We start from the raw sequence: 19,610 nt of genomic DNA, 5'->3' as shown, positions 1-19,610 counted from the left end.
TCGAGTTTACGGCTCTTGTGGAGGAATTTTAGATGGCTGGCAGAGGTCAACCGGAAATAAAAATTCAACATTTTGAAAATAAAATTAACTTTGTAATAAACTAAAATTATTATATTGTCTTGCAATTATGCAGTTGCAATTAACAACGTTGTACATTTCAAAGGACAACAGCTCTCTTCATTAGGACAATTTAATGACATTAATTTAACAATGTAGCAAAGAAAAATAATAAAAATAACACGAGCAATGGGAAGTGTTATTTTTTTTTAATAACAAAAAACATTTCTCTTTTTATTTCTGCATTGATAAAGCCGTTATCAATTTTGTCTGTCTCTCCTTGTTGTCGATATAATTTTTCCAAACGGAAGAATAAATAAAGGGGCTAGACGGTGGGGGGAGGGGATTCAGAGGGGGATAAAAGAGGTATATGGACAGAGTATATGTGCAAGGGCGCGCAGGCCGGCGGCGTTGGGCTGCGCGTGTATCCGCCCACGTAATCTTGATTGTCGACACACCTCCACTACCACCCCGTCGACGCTGGGATACGCCGAGTAAACTTCTCGATGGAGAGCATACACATCATGAGTACATGTGTGGCTATTTCTTACCGATTGCTTGGTGTGTAAATACAGATACATAAATACATTGGCAATGCCGAGTTGGACTAGGTTGGCGCCTATGGGGCACTCTTGCACCCGCATATGGGGTTCCGCCAACGCATAAAGAATGACGAGGCGATCGGGGGGTGGGGGGAGGACGGGGGGTGAGGATACACGAGGCATGTGAGACTGGATGTGATATACATATTCAAGTGACAGGCGAGATTTTTGCGGGGATTTTTCAACAGAAAGGAAAATTATTCGGATTGTGCGATAACAAAAGGGCGATTATCACGTTAATGAATGATTTTAGGAGAAAACTTGTTAAGAGTTTTTTACAGGTAATTTCTTCGGCGACAAAAAATGTTCTGTAACGATTTTCGATAATACCACTCCCTCTCGAAATAAATGATGTGGAAGGAACAATCGACTCTCACCGCTGGACCAAAAAAATTCGCGCGAGTCTTCGAAACTCTCGCAAGTGCATGAACATCGCATTATCCAGCAATATGTAATAAATTCCATAAATCGATAATACGATACGTTTATTGAGTCCTTGGCGGTGTATCTCTTAATTAACGCGCGCTACTCGATCGCGCAATCGAGTTTCGAGATCTAAAATCAATTTAGATCTCCTCTTACCGATAGGAACCACTCACCCCTCCCTCCCCTGCCCACCACCCCATCTTCCCCTCTATTTATTTTTATTTTTCCTCCTCATTCGATGAGAAAAGAGCCCTCTCACACACATACACATTGAATCTGCACAGGACGATGCAATCCGTGTGCCCCGTGGTAACGTGGGTAACTTAATATTCCAGGTAATAAATAAGAAACTCCGGGCCTCGGCGAGGCCCGCCCTGTGTTGAAAAAAAAAAAAATCACGTGTATATACCCCTGAGGGGGCGCCCCCTCACGGTATCAACAGAAGACGCCCACGCTTGTGTGCTTGCACATCCCTTCCGTTTTATTCTCCTTCGATACTCCGATTATGACCCACATGACCCCATCCAAAAAAAAAAAACGTCATAATTATGTTATTAAACGTCTTAAGTCACTCCCTCAATTTTTTTTTTTATTCATTAATTACGATAATTTGTTGCTGCGACGATGCCTTTGGCCTGTACTTTTTCAACCACCGGTAATAACAATTATTTATGAGAGAATGGTTGGTGTCACGACAATTAGAAGCGACAAAAAACGTTCCGCAACGATTCACCGCAAGGTCCTCAAGTTCAACCGCGCGGAAAGTTGGATTCGATTAAGACTGATTTTTTACCCCTTCTCTCGCGAGAAGAAAATAACAAAAAGTATTAGATGTACAGGGAAGAGAATGAGTGGACGAGAGTTAAAAAAAAAAAGTAACGAAATCGAAACAAAAAAAAAAAAAAAAAAAAAAAACAATTTCGAGGCCCTTAGACAACGTGACCGAGCGCGTCTCTATCAACAACCATAAATAATTCCCCTCTCTCCTTTTTTCCCATTCTCAAAGACCCCGGAGTCGAGTGTTTTTTCGTTGCCCTGAAATACAGAGGACCGGTCCCCCAATACTATTACGCTACCTTGTAACCACTAACAAATCTCCGGACGTGAAGAACCGGGAGAATAGCGGAGTAAAAGAGAACGAAGAGAGAAAAGAATTCAGAAGTTGAATAATAATATAACAATATAATAACAATAGTATAATTTTAATAACATCATCAATTGAACCCCCTGAAAATAATAAAAACTAAATAAATCCCCTAATGACCAAGTTTTTTTAGCCCGCACTTCCGTCCGCTGTGAATTCCGCGTGGGGCCCTTAAGTTAGTTTGCATGTAACTGCAGCGGCTGCACAACCTCGATATATCAGCACGGATGCGCACGCACTCTGGCAAGAAGTGCGTCCCTCGTTAGTGCAACTAATTACGTATTTCTCCCCCCCCTTCCCCACCCGGTGCCCCTTCACTTTAATGAATGCTCCCTAGTAAAATCACTCGGTAAGTGTAAACTGTACAGAAAAAACAACAGTGCGAGGTTACAGACAGACTACAAGACAAACGATTATAATCGAGTTTGAGGATAATTATCGAAGTGGTTTGTTGTACCAAATCGAGTGGTATAGGGCGAAGTTTTATATCTTAACATGTTTTAAATTACCTTTTACCGACGAAAGCCGATGTTGAGGAGCCGATAAAAAATAATAACAGACAGAAAGTAAAGGTTTTGGGGAGTATCTCTTCGATATCGCTTTTTGCTGGTTATTATTTTTTTTATTTCGTCGAAAGCTTAAAAGACTTTGTACCACAGGTGATAGTCAGAAGTTGAGATTTATTTCGGGGTTCTGTTGGCGTGAGTAATTGGTACATTACTTTCGATTTTCGTCCGGGGATTCTGTTGAAACGTCTGCGATCAATGAAGACGCCATTAATTGCAAACCATTTAATTAAGACTGGAAAGAATGACGAGACAAAGAGACAACCGAGAAAAACATTTACATTTCATCACTAGGTCCATAAAGTATTTCCGAACCGGTATGACGTCATCCTGTCATTTTCTAAATTTTTTCAAAAATGATATTGTCTGCCTCTCCTAATTCATCCCCCGAAAAAAACAAATATATTTCCGCATCTATTTTCCTTTCTCCATTCCCTACCAATACTTTTATCACTCGTTGGAAATCTAAAAATAATAAAAATCAGCCTTTATCAACTTTTTCATTAAAATAAAACACTCGATTCGTCGAAATGTAGAATAGTAAGAAAGCAACTTGGCGAAACAATCTCCATCCACTCCTTCCTCTTTCTCTTTTTATCCCAGTGCCTGGAAACAGAGTCAACGTAGCAAAGATCTTTATTCAATCGCGAAGGCGAATCACGTCGTCGCGACAGGGAAAGACATCGTCTCGTAACAAATATGTGTGTATAACTATCTCTCTTTAAGACTTACTTTAACCACTCTATCTGTCTCAACGTTTTGTATCCTGATTCATTCCACCCCTCTCTTCACCTTTCTTTAGATCCCTGGTTTGAGAGAAGGGAGGCCTTTGGTTGTAATGCCGACCACATATACAGGGACACGGATTTTAAAACACACATGAGAGGGGGGAGGGAGGAGAGGACGATTGCGCGTTAAACTCACAGGCACAACCAGTTGGACAGAGTGATCCCTGGAGTGGACGGGCACTCTCAAGGGCACATGTGTGTGTATGTGTGTATATGTGCCTACCTGAGTCGCCAGAATTTCTTTTCAACGGAACAACCTGGACCCGCGTCTAACTAGCGTATGGGGTAAATGTGATGAGAGGAAGAGGGAGGAGAGGGTGATGATGATGAAATGTTGGAGGGGTGGTAATTTTTTCAGGTTAGTTTCGCTAATTTTGAAGATTTCGAAGTTTATGAGACTCGTGAGCACAGGGAGAGAGTAGTAACAGATGTTTTATGAGAAAGTGAACAGGGGGGAGGGACTGGAATTAGGGAGGTTCGTCTTTTTGACGAGTTTTGAAGTATTAAAATGAATGAATGAGATACAAGAGGCTCCAATGGAGATTTTGTGATGAAGGGAGGAGGGGAGTCTCTGTAATTTCAGGGGGTTGTGAGCGATTGAGGGGTTGACTCTGTGAAGAGGGTTTTTTTTAGTTTTGCTTGGGTAATTTTGGAGGTTTAAGGTTTATGAGGGAAGCACAGGAAAAAATAAATAACAGTTTTTATGGTGAAGGGAGGGGTACAAGCGCGATTTACAGACTGATAGAGTCAGGTGTAATGAGAGGGGGAGGCTGATGAAATGTTTGGGGGGTGGAGAGTTTTTCAGGTTAGTTTAGGTAATTTTGAGGACTTGAAAGGTGGGGGAATTTGAGTGAATTGATGAGGAGGAGTGACAAAGGTGAATGAGGTGGTGAAATGATTGAGAAATAGTTTAAATGTTAATTTTGAAGAATCAAATATTCGCGGATTGAAGGGAAATTTGGAAGGGACTAGTCGACACAGATATCTTCCCTGTTCTTTGACCTGTTGTCACTCTAACTTGGGAGTCACTAACCTTCTCAATTTTTCATAAAAAAAATTTCATTGTAAATAGCAGAAATTACGGAGACTCGAATTTACAGCATTTCCCGATCAATTTATGATGTCTCAAGAGTGCGGTTGGCCTTGTGAACTCCAGCGGAGTGTTCAGAATGACTGTATGGAGCAACCAGAATACTCTCGTTGCCTGGCGACAACAAAGAGACACCAGAATCCTTCAGAGTTGTTAACTGTGTTCACATCCAACTGAACATTTTTAAGAGAAAATTAGGAAAATTGTGTCTTCTCACAATGAAATTTTTTGTCAATTCCGGGGATTTTGTACTCAGAAATCATTAATTCACGTCTCCTTCCCGACGTGCGGCTAATTCGTGGAAGGATAGTAGTTATGGGCCCGGGCCCCTTCTCGCCTCATGCCTCCTGAGCGATCTCTATTATGTCTTTTGTAGAGATATCCGCAAAAAAAATGTATCTGGGGCCTAGCTGATCTTTATTCCTGGGGAATAGTACTTTTAGGCCAGAGGTAGCTGATGATGACACGTTTTAGGGATTTTTTTTTTAAAGAGAAAATTATTCCTTTTTCATTTATAAATAAATAAAAGCGTCTTCGTGATTTTTTTTCTCGCTTTCTAGCACAAGAAACGTCGGCTTCAGTGAGTCATTCGCCATTTTTCCCATTCCCTCATCCTCTCTTCTTTCTCACGTCATAAAACTCCGGAGAAACCGAAGACTCAAATATTACATTTACATTGTAATTTCGAGCGGAATTTATTTATTCACACTTCATCACTAGTTCGTAATTTAGGAGATTTTAGATTTTTTTCTTCTTTCACTGAATTTATTTTGAGTAAGATCGGAAGGACTTCTCTTCACGCTAATGTATATATTTTCCCTCATGTTTGAAAACGTGTTGCGCACGTGCGAAACAGTCGCGTGTGTAACTCTATATTTACTGGGTTGACGAGTGCACATGGACGTTACGGATCACTGCGGATATGCGTTAAGAGGGGAAAAAAAATTTAAAAAAAAATTAAATTTGTCGAGACAAAATTTTTCAATGACAGACACAAAATAACTATATTTTTTTTCCACTGCAATGGAAAAATGAGTTTAGAATTGAACGGAAAAATTTGGCTAAAATCGAAAATCGAATTTTAAATGGAAAACAAAAATAAAATAGATTGCTGTTCTCTAATTCTAATGTTTAGCAAACATACTCCAGCAGTTACCCAAACAAATATTTCCCCCTGGCAGTAGTTGAAGTATTGTTTGACACACCTCGTATAATTGATTCATTGTGACTGCCATAAAATCACCGTTAAAATTAATTTCCCCATGGTTGACTCCATTAAACCCTTTGAAACCGCCAAAAATTCAATAATTAATCCACACGGATGACTCCATTATCTTAAAATTTCTAACCCTTTCTCCCTTTATCAGTGCGACTGAAGTCAACTCCGGGTGGCGTAGCCCCTTTTCATCCTTCACCACAATAAACAAATAAAACGTCTCGTATCAATTCACAGCGTCAACGTTCCGCCGTTTACTGTCAATATAAAACAACAATAAAAATGAAGAAAATGCGGACGCGTCTCAACGATTTATTTATGCATCGTTGAATCTTTTATTTTTTTCCTTTTTCATTTTTTTCAGACTGAGACTGTCCACTCGAGGCTCTATTCACGTGCCGACACGCCTCCGAGAAATTAAATGCTCTCTCTACTGTTGTTTATTGTTTTATTCAGATTGTGCAGATGTTGTTGGAGATTGTTTATCTTTGCATTCAGCGGGGAACATTGCAATCGATGATTTCGGCAGAAAATTGGAGCAAAATATTCATTAAAGAGAGTGATAATTGATCTTGTGATTGAAGGGACTGTAAATGTTAATGTTCGTCCTGGGATTATATCCCTCCCCCTCTGACTAGTACTATTCCCCTCTCACGCACGAAAAAAAATCCACACTCGTAAAAAATATATTATTTTAACATTACGAAAAAAATAATAAAAAAAGCGGGAAATGGAAAACAAAAAAATTTTCAAATTTCTTTATCGTTCCATGAATAATGTTATTTAACCGCATCCAGATGTCCGGTAAAATCATTTCCCGCCGATTAAACCCCCGATAAATCCACGTATCATGCACCTGGACATTCAACTACATATTCCAACTGTTATAACCCCATAATCACGAAGATTCTAGTTTGGTTAGTGATAATTATACCCTGTCGGGTCAACTCAGTAACTCCTCCCTTCTCCTCCCCACCACCCCACACCCCCGACAATTTTTATTTCATTTCTCCATCGATAGCCCCGAGACAAAAGCGTGGCTTTTGAATAAAATCCCCTCATCCAGGCTTTTTCTCACGTCAGAATTAAGAGATCCAAAGGCGGGTAATTTCTTCATCGTACTTGTGAATTGACTATGGGCTCTCTTCCGAGATATCTCTCAAGCGGAATGGCGTCATACGGGGCCTTATCCCACTCGCCAAGGGCGTCTTCCGAGCCTCATGAGTGGAACAAAGCGGGGGAAATGAAAAAAAAAAAATAAGAAAAATATGAGGGAGGGCACAAGCGCGAGCGAGCGGCTTGTACGAGTTTAACAACCGGTAATTGTTCGAAAGCGAGTAGAGCCGTCTTGAGCCGTAAAATGTGCGCGAGAACAAACAACTACGAGCGCTGAGGCATCCCAACATAAATAAAGGGCATTAAAAAAAATTATGAAAAATGAAACGCGAGGAAAAATGCGCATTCAGTGCAACACAGGTAGTTTTTTTTTTTATTTTCTCGATGGTCAAACGAGAGAGTTATAATTTTCCTAATTATCATTTTTTGAGAAAATCCTTATCAGCCTCCCGCCACGGACTGATTACAATGTCCATTAGTTTGTTAAAAAATTGTCTTCCCCGTCGATTTATTGTTTATTCGCTTTTCCATCATCTGCTCGGATTTATTGATGTAATTGACCGTACGATAACAGATAAGAATAATAAAATGAAATAATCCAAAGTGGTACAAACAAGCGAGAATGATTAATTGAGACTGGCGATGATTATCGCGTTTGATAATTTTTCGTGTGAGAATAATACGTCACCCGTAGGGGACACCAGTAGCGCCACTGCGTGTACACAGTTCTTACCACCCGTTCTACGTACACGACTCCATACGCCTCGATAGAGGGGAATGGTGAGGACAACGAAGAATGAGGGGAAATGAGAAAGAGTGAGAGAGGAGGGGAATGGAGACTGAGAGGAAAGAGGCCCAGTATAACTCAATCCTCCCGGAATTTGCGGTCAAGCGAGACGCGTCTATTAAACGCACCGAGCGGATAATCCGCTAATTGCTTCCCCTCAAATCACACTGAATCACATGAATCAAGACGAATTTGTGAAGCGAGTCAGCTGATTATTTTTGAATTCTTCGCGGGCTGGGGGGATGCAGAATGCGAGAGGAATGCCTTGGATTCTAGCGGAATAATAGCGTGCACTGAATTCGTTTGGTATTGAATGCTGGACCATTATGATTATCTTAACAGCATTGAAAAACCTCGGAGTGAATAGAAAGAAAATTCAGTATTAATGAAGAGGGCTCTAGATTCAATCTAGCGGAAGTCTGATGGCTCTGCGATTTATTCTAACGCTAGAATCCCTCTACTGTCCCTCAGGGCGGCACTAGAACCCGTCCCTCAGTCCCCCTAAAATACCCTTAAGATAGTGTAGCGCAGATCTAGCGGAGCCATCAGAAAAACGTTTTTCCGTAATATCTCGAGAACTACTCGGCCGATTCCAATTTTCTTTTTTCTGAATAACTTGTGACTCTGTCGTCTATCTCCTCATCGTTCCAGCAAGTATTTCAACCCATCTATTTCCCCGGCAGATAATCAAACTCCATTTATCCCCCATGAATCAATAATTACCCTGTATGTTTTGACTCCACAAATGTTTACGACTACCCCTCAATTTCAGAAAAGTTAAAAAAAAAAAAAAAACATGATATGCTGGCTTTCACGCATTGCCACACGGCTATGCGTCATTATCGGACAACGAACGCAATGAAATGAGAGAACTGGTTCTTCGGCGTTATGCTCTCTGTCCATCCGTACGTGTGGGTACGATTGCCCGGGTCCTCTCTTCTTCCACTTTCTGTGCGCCGCTCTTGAAATGGAACGTCGGGTGGTGAAGAAAAAGCGTCCCAGAGGTACAAAAAGATGGGGACAAAAAAAAAAAAGTACAACTTTCGACCGGATTCAGAGCATGGGGCGCTCTGCTCTACCTCTTCATCATGGGTACTTCTTTATTTTTACTTTTCACTCAATAAACCGCATTTTTCAATGTTTTTAGGAGCACATTTTTCGGATCTCACTGACTTAAGACAAAACATTGGGCCAAATATTCATTCGCTTATGCTGAAAAATACGCAACAACACGTTCAACATTTTTCTTCATTCACTCTCGAGTCTCTCATCTCCATGACAATAATAAAGATATTTCTTCGGTGAGCCCAGTGAATTTAAAAGCCCACAACCTGCCGCAGGGCACTTCCATCTCTTTCTCTCTGTCTTCGGTTGAGGGGCAATAGAAACCAGGAATTTTTTGGACCCCGGGATCCCAAACCGGTGGATGAAGAAAAGATGAGACAAGGAGAAACGATGAAAAACCCGTGTACCTGTGAGATTTTGGGGAATGGTTTCTCCTCGGAGATGAGATCGAACAGGAAAAACGGATTTCTGGAGATAAATTTTTACGGGGAATTCTCACGGGGCAGTAAAAAAACTCAATAACTCATACAAAAAAAGTTGTACAAATTAAATTTAACTAGACACTGGATTAATTTAATAGATAGAATTTTATCTTTCTGATCATTCAACTTCAAAACAGCTGAGCAGAATTTATGATTTTTTTTCCACCTATAAGCCGCATTTTTTAATTCTTCCTATGAAGCCTGACTCATCTCAATCGTTTCACTTAATGAACAAATACAGTCTTCAACTTCATCTGCTCCGTCTCATATTTTCCTGCACTTCATTAGTCGAATTCTCCTATGAATTTTTCCCCGACAGTGGCACCCCCTCGACCTCCAATAACTCGAAACCGGCTGAGTAAAATTCCCCAATCTACCTCTCCCTTCCAAGACATTGATCACACCTTAAAATGAGGCCCAAATCATCTCAACCGTTTCATTTACCCAAAACATATAAAAAATTATAGACGATCTCTGGCAATCGTTCATTAAAAATAACTGATTTGCCCACCAATACTTCAGTCACAGGAATTCTGTCAATATTTCCATGACAATCCAACACCTCCATTCCCGAAAATCCCACTAGGCCCCTTTCAGCCCCCTCCTCATTCCCTAATAACTCCAATTTCCCCCAACTCTCCCCTAGAACTAATCACCAAAACCTATCACATAAACTCACCTCTCAAGTCTCCTCACTCCTCATAAGATCCCACCGTCTGCCAAACCAAACAAACCTCCGAAAAACTCGAATTAACCCCTCTCCCCCTCTCTACCCCTACCCCACCCCCAACCAGTCCGCCAATAAAACAAAATAAACCAGTAGAATGCACAGTACAAAATGAGAATGTACCCGGAGTAGCTACGGTGGTCTCGGTCAGCGCCTCACGTCCGCGCAATCAAGGTATGATTGAGCCCAATCCACGCTTATTTCTCACTAACCACTTTATCGCATCGTCAATGGTGTATAACGTTATAAATAAAGGATCATTCGATTACACGTCAATTTGCAAAATGCACAATTACTACCCCCACTCACTTGTCAACAATTCCCATTCAAAATAGAAAAAAAAAAAATTTTTTTTTTTCTCTTCAATACAATTGTTCGTCTTCCACACGTCACAAATAGGTTAGAAAATCGCCAAAATAAAGAATGGTTAGAATTGGTGTTGGCTTGAAGCGCGTCGGAACACAACTGAAGCGGTAGGACCACCCAGACGGCAGAGGGACCCCTTCGCCCCGTTCCTTGGATACAGTTTGCTCTTCGGTGTGTATGGCGCTGCCGTATTCTCCCACTACCTTGGGACTCGTTTGTTTCTTATACATTAAAGGCAAACTTCTCCACGAGGTTATACCCCCTTAAGTCCGCCATCATAGGGAGTCTCTTCCTCCCTTCCCTCCTCCACCCATCCCTCCCCCTCCTCCTCCTCCTCCCACTTTTTTTCCTGATTGAGCTGGAGCGCGCTGGAGTTTGGGCCCTGTGAGTGTGTCTCAATGTCTTACTCCCGGGGATGGAAGATTGCCTTTCCGTGCGAAACGAAGATGTGAGAGTAGAAGACAAGGATGAAGATATGAGATGAGAACATGTGTGTGTAAAAGAGGGGGGGAGGAGATGTGAGTGTGTTGAGAATGGGCAAAAAATAATTACAAATAAAAGCGCAGAATTGAGTGGATTGGAAGCTGGAGAGGGGGGGGGGAGAGGAAAAGATTGGAGAGACCAGTCGAAGGCGATTTTTGGTGGTTGGATGATTGTCTTGGCTGTGACGAAAGCACAAATTGATGTTATGGGGGTACTTGGGTGTTATACGTACGTCAAAGAAGGGGGGGAGGGGGGTGGTTTAGGTTAGGTGGACGAAGACAACGCGCGCGGTGAGGATGGAGATGTCAAATGATTGCAATGGGGATATGCGATCGGTTTATCGATGAAGTGATATTGGGTAAGAACGTATTGTGTGGGTGGAGGAGGAGGAGGGGGGTGGGGTTTTAATGGGAGGGTAGCGAGAGAAAAGCAAGGGCTCTTGGAGGTTATAGTAGAGGGTTCATTTTTCGGCCAAGGGTGGACCGAAAAATCCGGAAGATGGGTTGAAAAATTGTTCCGTTGGTAGGAAGCGAATGAAGTGAGATACGAGTGATATGATACGGTGAAATAATTTATAGAGACCTTTAAAAATACGAGGTGGAGATACCGCCATTTTTAAAGACCCCTTAATGGCGGGGGGCAGTTGCAGGCAACATGGCGACGTCATCGTAAAGTTATTCAGATTCTTCTGATGGTGTTCAGGTGGTGCCGAGTAGGTTTTAGATGAATAATGTAAATGTATGTGGACCACATTTACCGGGCACGCAAAAGGATCGGTTTTTAAATGAGCGCCAAAATTGTAGGTCAATTAAGCTTCAAGGGTCAAACAAGTAGGTCAAATTGTGCAGGAGATATATTCCTAGAGCACAATAAAAAGAATTTTGTTTAGTTACCATGGTGTTATTTAAGACTGAGAGGTCCTTTGAAACGTCTGCAATAATATTCCCCAGGAGAATTTATAAGCTCGATGCAGAAACGTGAAAAGGTGGCCATTTGTATTGGCCCCATGAGCACAAAAGATACGGCCCTGCAAAAACCTCTGGTACTTGTTGTCGTGTTCCCAAGAAAGAAACTCGCCCACGCATCTCCAAGTTGAGTAGAGTGAGGTCTTTGGAAAGTGAACACGCTCTTCTTGGACACACTTATGACGGGATAATTTCACGTCGTCGTTTAACGCTGGACGACTTGAGTTCGGTCGTTTTATGTATTTTCAAGTCTCCGACATGAGTGATTTTGCGGTTACGTGTGGATACGTGAATAGTGTTAATTGTTAGTGCTAAATACTCTCTATGGTAAGTTAAAATTGAATAAAATATCTTTTCAAGAATTAACCTGTCTCTTTTATTCACTGAATTTTCACCTCTTACGATTAAAATGGTTTAATAAAAAATCCCCCTCGTTATTCCTGAAAATAAATACTGTCGTCAGACCCTCGAGGCTATCCGATTTTCACCCGAGATCCTGCAGGATTTATCGGCAGGTATAGGGTTACCACCACCTCCGAGGACCAAAACCCGATAAGAAAGGTGGATAAGAGCATGAATATTTTTGCACTACCTAACACATGTATATTTTCCTCGACTGCTCCTTTAAACCCCTGACATTTTTTTTTCCATTTGTTTGACTGCGAGAGGTGACTTTATACCAGTGACTCCACGAAGAAAAATACTCACTGTGAAGTTGGAAATTTCAGGTGTGAAAAATTCACTTTTACAATTCTTCTCATCCCCATTTATAATTTTATCGATAGGCGATGGATAAAATATTTTTATTAAATATTTCCCTGACTGTTCAGGGGTAAAAGGATCACATTGACCACGGGTGGTGACTCTCCACCAAATAGCAAGTACATTGAAGACAAGAATCCTCAAGAGGAGGTTTACATACAAGATGATAGAGGGTGGGAGGTAGGGGATTTTGAGCGGCGTGCGTTCAGGGTCCCTAATAATATGTGGATGGAAAGATCGTGATGGGGATCGAAGGGATTATTATGGTCTCTCGGGCGGTTGGCGGGGCCAACCAACTCCACCAGAGTGAAAGATTTGAGAGTAAAAGAGGCAAGATAGGCGGTTACGTATCCCACAGAGGATAATTGAGTTATTACTTCAATTGTAGACCACCTTGGTTGGGACCCAGCGGAACGACCGTAACAGGTTCTCAAAATCACGTTTCATATTCGCGAATATGATTGACGATTCTCCTTTATGAAATTTTATTCCTTCATTTTATCATTCATTTTTTATTCGGGAAAAACGGAAATTCATTACGATTAAACTGATTTTTTCTTCTAATATTCATTTTTCAGTTTCACTGATTGAATTAACCGCGATGAATGATTATCAGTGGATTCTATCACTGTAATATTGGGATATTTTTTGTGGAAATTTTTTTTCATCAATTTTTGGGGACGAAAACAAGTAGCAATTCTTGTCTAAAGCCAATTTTACTGGATTTTATTTTTTTTTCCTCAGTGGAAATTTTTTTTTTCTCTCCATTAGGATGTGAAAGATTGACCTTTGATGGTTGACGTCTCAATTTCTCGCGAGACCACCTGTTTTGAATGGCCAGGAGCTAATGAACTGAAAGATATTTCGCTTTTTTTGGGCTGTGAGGATCTTTTGACCGGGACTGCATACACCCACGGTAACATAATGCGGGAGGATACAGGGGGGGAGGAAGGGGGCTATGCGAAGTAACCCTCAGTTGGCCTTTGTCCGAGAAAATTCGCGACTGGGCATTCCCACGTGGACCACTGGCCAATGTCTTTGAACTTTGGGACTTGAGATCCCCAAAATTTTCTCGTTGACATCCCAGAGATTTTGATGATTAATTAAAAAATCGCGTCGTCGCCGGAGGAGAGAATGAAAATAATACAAAATATGAGAAGCGTTGAGGCAAATTCATAAAGCGCTTAGGATAATAAGAAATCCCCCCAGAGTCCACTGACATTTCAATGGAGAAGGACAGACAGATTTTGTCTGGAGACTCCAGACGCGTCTAATCCCGAAAAACTTACGATCGATGCAAATTCCCGGGTGAGACCAGACTCACGAGACAAGATGCTAATCTCCGGGTTCCTGTTATTTTTTTTATTAGCTGAGAAGTTGCAACAGTCAGTTTTTAATATCAGTATTCGTGGGGTACAGTTGCCCGAGAGAATTCATAAATAAAAATCAATCGGTTGTTTGGGAATTTGCGGGAGGGGGGGGAGGGGGCTAGGGAGAAGAAGGGGTCAATTTTGTCGAACCTCAATCACTCAATCAGTGGCCACTCGACACCGAAAACCATTAAAGGTTCAATTCATGCGTGGACCTTAATTTTTTATCGACCAAGTTGTGGTTATAGTTTTAGTTCGACTGCACCATTTACTTATTTCAAAATAAACTCAAAAACGCGTGACCTCAGCACAAATTGTTGTAGAACATTTTTTCTAGCTATTGAAATTCCTCACAAAAAGTGTTCAGTGATGTTTAACTCTAAAATACATCGTCTTCGAGATATCCGCTGAATAATAGGAACACCAGGTTTTTCCCACCGCCAGATGACGTCCATTGTAAATTGTGAATAGAACCTGAGTACTGGTCGCATCATTTGCTTAATCTCTTGTTCTCCGTTTCTCTGGATTTCTCCTGTTCCATGGGTAAACTCCTTTTGGCAAGTCAGCATTTGCATCGGCGCGCGTTTACACAGAAGCTGTGACGGCTTATTAGCCCGGGGAGCAGCTGCGTGCCGGTAATGAGAACCAATCTCGCATTTATGCATAATACACCTCTGGTATAAACAGGCAATGCCTCCATCCCTCTTTCTCTCTCTCTCTCTCTCTCTCATTCACTTATGCATTAAGTTTAACCGTTGATACATCAATGGCAATTTACCTGCTTCTCTTTTTTCAGTTCGCCTGACCAGACAACGTCGACGCGCTTATACATTGGGCACTGTTGTTTGCGGTATATCTGACAAACTCCAAAAACGTGAGGACACCCGTAAGGGGGACTCTTCTTTGAAACTTCCAATTTTCATTTTCATTTTTTTTTTCTCGCGGAAGGGATGAGGAGGAGGATAAGACACACGCAAACGTAACTGCTTCATCCTGTTTAACCTTCAGGTAATTGCTGGCGGGGCGTTGTAATGCCAAAACGGTGACGAATGTATGAAACTGGTACCGTGAGTGTAATTGAGGGAATGAGGAAAGGGGAAACGATGTAAACATTATCCTTTGACACAACTCGGCATGGAAATAAGCCTCGAGACTTCTGTACAACAGAAGATTCATTACTAATGCGTTCTACTTCATGTTTTGTTGATGAGAACAAGCTCGGAAATCCAAAGATGATTTCAGACAAGACATGTTCCAATGAGCGAATAATTTTTGATTCATCACAATTCAATTCAATTTTATTTTCATTAGAATTAGAGTTTTTACTTCATCACAACTCATCAATCAAAATCCAAATAATCACGAAACCTGTTCAGCTGTCCAAATGGAAAGACTACGTCCACAATATCATAAAAGTGATTATTTTCAACCCTTAGCTCCCTTCCCAGAAATAATATCAAAAGAATCTCAATTCTCATCTCAACATCTCTCGGAATTTGTACCGATCATCTCCCTCGTATCTGATAAAACCAAACCAACATCACCAAAGATGGCGATGGCCGTTGAAGGCGGAGAATGAAAGGAGGTAAACTCGTTCAATTCCACCAGAAGTCCAGAGGGAGTCTCACACAGGCGCGATACGACAACCTCATTTGTGCCCGACGGCATTCAACTGGTGAAACGAACTAGGAAAACTCACGACAACAAGGATAAAGAAGAGGCTGGTGAAGGGTGGAGTCACCCAACTATCGTTCTTAAATTCCACTGTTGGAAAATAAGCAACACAACTTCGGAGAAGACGAGAAGACAGTTTGCCGATGGATCCGTCCAATCAAGAGCTCAGGAGTATTCTGATGATTACAGAGCGCGTGACCATTCCCTTTATTTTCCATTTAAATCCAGCACGTGTAGCCACTTCAATACATCAACAAGTGAAAAATCTTCTAATTGACAACTGCGAGGACATTACCAATTGTCAATTAACCAAAAACTTGATTATCTTATTTAAAATTGCTCGATGGATACGAGTGATTTTTGCACGAGAAGATTCTTAAATGTTTCGAACGCTCTAATTTGGTACCTGAGGATAGCGGTAGGTTATTTATCGCCAGACTGCAGGCGCATCCCAAAGCCCCTCTCTATCCCCTTCCCCCCTCACCATTCCCCCAATAGCCGCTCTTATCCCCTTGTTTTTGCTGGTGGAAGTCTTCGTTAGTCCCTGCCATTCCTTCCTTTTCGACTCCTCTCGTCTCAACTACGACGATTTCTCAATTACCAGTTTTTTGTGGGTTTTCGTCAGGACGAACGCCAAACTGAGAGATCCAAAGAGGATCCCAAAAAAATGTTTAAAATCTTGTGGTGAAGATGAGTTTTATCTCAATGCTCGTCATTCTCAAGAGAAAGATTTTTTAATTTTTTTTTATCCTTCTAATTGCGGCACAATTATCGGCGCATAAAGAGCGGTATTTATACGTTAAATGACTTGCTCATTATCGAGACTTTATCGAATTGATAGTGATTGTGGAGTTGGATGACTCGGGGAGGAGGTGAGTGGAATGAGATCGGTTTTTACTGATAGGGATTGAAATTAGAGGCAGAATCATCGTGCGGGATGAGGGTGACTTGTGTATGCGATGTCATAATCGTCTTCTTTATGATGAACTGAGGTGGATATTTGTCTGGAGAGTCATTGTAAACAATTCGAGGAGTAATTTTGAAAGGATCATCATCATCGTCGGGTGATACTGAATAAATTACAAGTTCAGTCTGAATCCCCGAAGAAGACGTGTGTAAATGTTTTAATTAATATGTGAAAATGAGATGATGTTAGATGATTATTGAGAGGAGCGGACGCATCTTCAACAAATTAAAATTCCAAAAATTATGTAAAATCCCTTGAGATCATTATTGAACCGGTGCCAAAAATATTAGCCAACGAATACAAAGCCCAGTCCATCCCTAGAATCTATCTCAACCCCATGGTAATTGATCGTTACATAACGCAACACGTGTTGAGACCGATGTTCCACTCATTCCAGATGAAAAATGAAACCCGAAAATTGAATGAATGATTTACGATACGTGTCAGCTTTCGGTTGGAAAACGATTGATCGCGATGCTCGAGATAACTCCGGCCCTGGGACTCCACCGAGAGGCTGGAGAGAGGGGTTAGTATGAGGGAGTAGTGGGCCTGAGAGGGATGGGAAGGGAGGGGTAGAGTTTCGTCGATGATCTACGGCTCTATCGGGCCCTGGCTCCGGATCACAATCATCCCTCTCATTGTATTCCAAACTGGCTTAGTCACTGTCTCACTCTTCTCCTTTGTGCACACAAGCAACATGTCTCTCCAACGACGCAGGTGTATCGCCGCGAGTTCCCAAAGGCAAAAAAAAAAGAGGAAAAAAAAAATCCTCAGGATTCTTTTCCCTTTGCATCGTAGATTGTATACTTCTCGTTTATATTTCAATGGCCCCTTGGGTTATGCAATTTATTTAATTGTAGGTGAGTATGAAAAATGTTGAGCTCGGTGAAAAGAAAATGAATTGAGGGGAGTTATGGCGATGCATAAAATATTTGAATGATATAAATTGGGTTTAGGGTTACAAAATTTATGAATCAGTTTTTCAACATTTTTCCAATCAATGTGGAGTAGATTTTATTGGAGGAGGGGATTTTTTTTTTACCGGTTAGTGAGGGGATTATAAATTTTAATTGACGCGTCAGACTGGTACCCTGTAATTACGGTACACCCGGAGTTACCCCATGCACACATACCAATCTGATTTGGCCAGAGCTTTTGTTTTTATCATATTTCCGAGTGATTTTGGGGTTTAATGGCTTAATACAGGCAAAATCTCGCAAACTCATGTCTCCATTACTTATTCATTACGTCTCCATTACGATTACAGAGGACCTAACTGGCGCACTAAATCGCCATCGCCCCGTCTGCTAGAACTTGAAGAGACTTGACTCGTTAACTCACGTTTATGGAATTTTATAATATAAATAGAGTCACCAAAAATCACGCTAAATTCATTCGTCACAGCCAAAATGATATTAACCCTAGAATTATAAAATTCAATATCAAGACATTCAACCCTAGCCAAGGAACAGCTCAATCTCCCCTCCTGCTCGTCGCTTCATCAACTCCCAGCATCTTCCTCAACGAAATGCTCTCGTCTGGGTGAAGAGAGGCAAGCGAAGTTGGTGGAGAGAGGGAGGAGATATTCTCTCCTGGTCCCTTTTATCGTCATCCCGATCAACGGCCCTCACTCGCTGCTTCACGTGGTGTGCTCTAATGACGTCTCCAAAGGGGCTACCATGTCTAACGAGTAACTCCTTCACGTTCCAATGCTAATCCCACATTCACGTTTTATTTTTCCTCTTTTTTTTTTCCTTTTTTCATTGTTTTCTCCGGTTGACGCTCGCCAAACTCAACTTTCTCTCTCTAACCTCAGCGTTACGCTCAGTTTAAGTCAATTTGTTCACGGTGTTCCGCTGAATGACTCGAGATTTTTCAATTTAATGCTACGTTTTGTTTTTTTCTTTTTATCACCAAAAGACACGGGAAAAAAATTGTCTGTTACATCTAGCCGTGATTCAGTCATCCAAGCGTTAAAAAAATTCAACTGATGAATTTGGATTGACATAACCTCAAAAGGAAAGCAATTCCGGTGGAAATGAGCTGATAGAGTTGGGTGAACGGCAAAAAGATGTTCAACAACTTCGAAGCAGTCTCGTCCCCTCAAACCGGTGGAGAAACGTAATTAGATGTCATAATTACAAGCAATGGTTCTCATCTTGATTCACCAGTAGTTGAGATGAATTTCATTCGTGAAAAATTTTGGTGATACAATTGTTCAATAATTATTCAGGACTTCGTTTAGTCCATTAAATGATGAATATTTATAATGATAAATCAGGTACAATTTAACTGAGTTCAAATCTCGGGTTCATTACACCCAAAAATCCGCCAAAATATCAAAGAGAAAAATCGGAATGGGAGCCATTGGAGCTGATTCTATCCACCGATAATACCATTCAAGGACGATATTATAATTAATTACAGGGCAGCGATGATCGATACTGTACGCGTTTCGCGTTATTTCCATTGTACGTTCGGGGAAGGGGAGTTGATTAATAATCGTGAGGTGACTCTCGAAAACTAAAGCCCGTGTGAAGATGAAGAGATAGTGGTAGTGAGGGGTGAAGGGAGGGGTGGGAGTAGGGGGAGGGGAGGCAGGCCCCCCCGGAGCGAAGAATCGAGATTCTCTCGCATCTTATCTTTATAGGGTACACTTTTGGAACGTACGTACAGTGTTCCCTGTGTAAAGAGCTCGATTGTTTCGTTTGGCACTTAATTAGAGAGACTTCAAACTTCGTAATTCACTTGTTAATATTTTTCTTCTTTAAATTAATTTTTTAATTTCAATACTTTTAACGATTATAAAGGTCAACCCCCCCATAACCTATTTGTACCCAATGATTTTTTCTCCCACTGTCATCGCATTTTGTCCTCAATTTTTTTTATATCCAATAAAAATTTATTCTTTACGCTGTACAAAAAAGTAACTTGTTTAAGTTCTAGCCATTTGTCAA

General features: G+C 41.2%; 1 protein-coding gene across 5 annotated transcripts in view; it reads right to left on the bottom strand.

The window, feature by feature from the left end:
- LOC135162406 (transcriptional activator cubitus interruptus-like) overlaps positions 1 to 19,610 on the bottom strand; it is a 61,756-nt gene that overhangs the window by 15,126 nt on the left and 27,020 nt on the right. Inside the window, exon 1 of one of the 5 annotated variants that reach the window (XM_064120830.1) lies at positions 10,019 to 10,078. The exons of the other annotated variants lie outside the window; for them this stretch is intronic. The gene's annotated coding sequence lies outside the window, so the exon portion shown is untranslated. Of the gene's footprint in view, positions 1 to 10,018; positions 10,079 to 19,610 lie in introns of those variants that run through there. 5 annotated transcript variants of the gene reach the window in all.

The sequence above is a fragment of the Diachasmimorpha longicaudata genome, chromosome 5, assembly GCF_034640455.1.
Source record: "Diachasmimorpha longicaudata isolate KC_UGA_2023 chromosome 5, iyDiaLong2, whole genome shotgun sequence".
NCBI classification, from domain to species: Eukaryota; Metazoa; Arthropoda; class Insecta; order Hymenoptera; family Braconidae; genus Diachasmimorpha; species Diachasmimorpha longicaudata.
Note: the sequence above shows the minus strand (reverse complement) of the source record. Positions and strands in the feature narration are given on the sequence as shown.